This window comes from Melanostigma gelatinosum, assembly GCF_949748355.1.
Source record: "Melanostigma gelatinosum genome assembly, chromosome: 21".
In the NCBI taxonomy this organism is placed as follows: domain Eukaryota; kingdom Metazoa; phylum Chordata; class Actinopteri; order Perciformes; family Zoarcidae; genus Melanostigma; species Melanostigma gelatinosum.
In genome coordinates this window covers 14,026,465-14,030,382 of record NC_136654.1, presented here as the reverse complement: position 1 = coordinate 14,030,382, position 3,918 = coordinate 14,026,465, and the positions used below count along the sequence as shown (strand labels likewise).

The window sequence follows — 3,918 nt, the reverse complement described above, 5'->3', positions numbered from 1 at the left end:
GAAACAGGTTCGGCCCGGCCGACAGCAGACTCTCTAGCGCTCATGGCCTTGGGTGCTGTAGCCGTGTTAGCTGTGTAAACCTAGAGCTCTGTTCATATACGAACTGTGGATGACAGAGCTGTGAGATCATCGCTGGCACTGGAACAATGGCCAAATACGTGACACTGATAAAACAGACCTCGGGAGGGGGGGGGGGGGGGGGGGGGGGGTGACGCCTACACATGTCACATCAACAAGACGTCATCTGGACATTTATCTTTTTTTCAGGACAAATACTGTGTCCACAAGTAACTAGAAAGAGTGCACTCAGATCTCTGCGACCACCACTGCTGTGTTGTGCGATGTCAGGAATTTAACCCACAATGGGCTAACCTCCTGTCGAAACACTAAAGCCTCCTAAAACACACTTCCGTCAAACGCAGAAACAAGCTGCAACAAGTCGTAGTTCAAGAAATGATACAATCTTCATAAAAACTGAATCAAACCCACCAAGATGTCCGTCCGTGTGGCAGCAGCTGAGTGGCGGCGATGTTGTTTACATCAGTTCCTTAATCCATAATGTTGCTTTTATGCTTTGTTGTACAGCAACCAAGTGAAAAAAACAACACAATTCACACTCAGCCGAGCAGGAGCGAGTATATCTGATCTTTGACGCAACAAAACGTTGGCTTCCATGAACAACGATACAAATCAAATCTTCAAAGTGCTGCAGTGGTATCCATTTCCTCGCAGCCACACATTTAATCGGTGTTTAGATGCGTTCCTCTGCGGACTGCATTTCTCTCCACTTTGGCTCAGGCCCGCAGGTCATCTGGCTGAGCCTCTCAGACGTAACGTGACTCTGATAATACCACTCACGCCAGTGAAGAAAGCTTTTAATGATCAGATGCATTTCATGTTGAACTTTGTTCTGACAGCAGTGGCTGTGAAAAAGAAAAACATTCTTCGCTAATGACGCATAAAGAATTTACACTCAGACACATGACTGTTCATAAACCTGCATGTAATTATCAGCTACAATTATACAACTTTAATACAGCACATAACGTGCGTATATGTTGGGGAGGACCAGGACTGTATGCTTACTCTACATTTTTGTTTGAATTTGATCGACTAATCATAATTTAACTGCTCCAAAAAGATGTTGCATTAAATGTTACTTTTACTTTGTGAATGCTCCTTTATAGAGCCAGCATTATATATCTTCCCTTGGTTATAGCTAATGGTTTACTAGAGATTCAAACTTAGTCTTTATATTGTTTTGGCAGTAAAACAATTGGCACATGCAGCTTGAATTAGTGATAATAACAGAAGTCTTGATAATAAATATAATGGAGGAAAATACTGAGCTGTTAATTCTTTGTTGTCGCTGAGATAGCGATCTATAGCAACGTTCTTATCTGAAGAGTTTAATGTTACATCCTTCAGTGTACCGTCAGTGTAGAAACTCAATCCCAAACATTAGCCTTCAATTGAACAAATCTCAGTGGTAATGTACAGCCCACAACATTCACTGTTGCACAGATGTAGACACTTCACATTCTGCTCCTGTTTTTGAATGAGCTCCAACCCAGCTGGATGTGACTGTATGTCTGCTGTAAGAGAAAACAGAAAGATTACAGGATTATTAAGACGTAGCTGAAGTGTGCCTGAACAGTGCACACTGTCGCTTTAATTATATGAATGACTTCCTCCTAACTCAAGTTGTACAGTTAGAATAATCTGTTTATTGTATAACAATAGCTTCATACATTAAAGTATGAATAATATTACAGTGAAATTACCAAAGCTGCATTCATTGTGATTGTCACAATGAATAGGTTTTATTTCGATACATACATTTTAAGAAATTCGACCAAACAGTAACTAAAAATGACACTTTGTAACATTAAATGCCAGTTAACGACGCCTAACTTCTATTGTATCAACACAACTTATTTATCATCATTACTTGTAATAACATTGGTCTACATGTCATATGTGCTATTAATTCAAACCTAAAAGCACCGAAATAAAGCAACTAATACAGCCAATCAGAAAGCAGTAGTTTCTGTGGCCATGGTATAAATGGAAACTAAGTAACTAAGGCTAAAATAAGATCTGAGTCGCTATTACAAAACCTGCACAGAAGTCAGGATTTGCAAGTGATTGCCACGAGGAGTAAACAATGTGCTCATTCCAGCATGCTGTCCTGTAAGTTGCCTCAAATGTAACTGGCTGCACAATTGTCTGTAAGGTGGAGATACAATATATATATATATACATATGTATATATATATATATATATACATATATATATATATACATATATATATATATACATATATACATATATATACATATATATATATATATACATATATATATATATATATATACATATATATATACATATATATATACATATATATATATACATATATATATACATATATATATATATATATATATATATATATATATATATATATATATACATATATATATACATATATATATATATATATATATATATATATATATATATATATATGTATATGTATATATATACATATATATATATATATACATATATATATATATATATATATGTATATGTATATGTATATATATATATATACATATACATATATATATATATCTATATAGATATATACATATATATAGATATATGTATATATATATAGATATATCTATATATATACACGTATATGTGTCAGTTAGAAGTGAGGAAATAAATCTTTATACTCACAGCAGAGGGAGAAAAAATGGCTTCAACTCCGACCTGTATTGGCTCTAGTCCGTTATCCCAGTTTGTGTCTCATCGATGTAACTGGTACGAGCACCGGGAGACTGACGAGGATCCGGTGTTTCCATCAGTCATCCGGTAACCGTCTATCGGCTCCGGTGCGTGCTGCTGAGCGCTGCTGGGTGTGTGTGCGTGTCCTCGTGTCGACACATCCACTTTTCCTCCCTTCGTCTTCCAGACAACAGCTGGTGACAACACAGACCAGCTCACGATGTCACGTCACCGCTACTCGGTGTCACGGCCCCCGGTATTTCACATTCAGCCGTGATTGGCTGCTGCGTGTCACGTGGATGACGCTGGCCTATCGGCGTTTAATGCTTTTATAAAGGCGGTGGACCGCGCCCCCCAGTTCGACGTCACGGCGGAGGCGGGATCAGTGGAAACGAGCATGATTGACACTTTTAAAAATGTAAATGAGGAAAATAATAATTCATTTGTGACATTAAGTATGTCTTTAAAAGACCATGAGAAATCTTTATTAAAAAATCTAAAATATAATTTTGGCAATCATTTTTTGTATGCGATTCTTTTATTAATTCCTTTCTTTTTTATATGAGTTTTTAAGCAATATATATATATATATGTAAGAGTATAGATAGAAAACTGTACATTTAAAGGATGAGTCCATTATTTAGGGATTTTATATCATTATATAGCCTCACAGTCGTGTTCCTTATGTATTTGAATCTGAACATAAACATTTTGGTTAAAATACGTATGTTTAAGCATCACAATGCTAATTTTCACAAGCCCTTCTAAAACGTGCCCTTACGTTTCTGCATATAAACTCCCTAGCCCGCCGCTTCATGTGGTTGTATGAGGTACTTATACACAGTCAGAAGCTCAGCAATGTACTGTTTTGGATGCCACCTTAGTTCGGATCAGAAAGTCACACAATAACACAAACAAACTATCGGATCGAGGCAGCGGCAGACAAGAAACTCCCGTTTTCTGCAAGTTAAAATGACTGTTTTTGTCAAAGGAGTCTGGTGGCTTTGGAGAGATTGATATCACGGCTTCTGTTCCTCAGGTAAAGTAGTGAGAACATTCTCAATATAGCGTACGCTTAAACTGATTTAGATTATTTTAGTTTAGCTGCTGTCCCCGTT

The 3,918-nt window shown here is 36.9% G+C and overlaps 1 long non-coding RNA gene across 1 annotated transcript; it reads right to left on the bottom strand.

Moving 5' to 3' along the window:
- Positions 1-859: 859 nt before the first annotated feature.
- Positions 860-2,993, bottom strand: LOC306794863. The gene is made up of 2 exons (XR_013772944.1): positions 2,753-2,993; positions 860-1,595 (listed from the first exon to the last, which is right to left on the bottom strand). It is a non-coding gene; the product is annotated as an uncharacterized lncRNA (long non-coding RNA).
- Between the last annotated feature and the right edge of the window lie 925 nt (positions 2,994-3,918).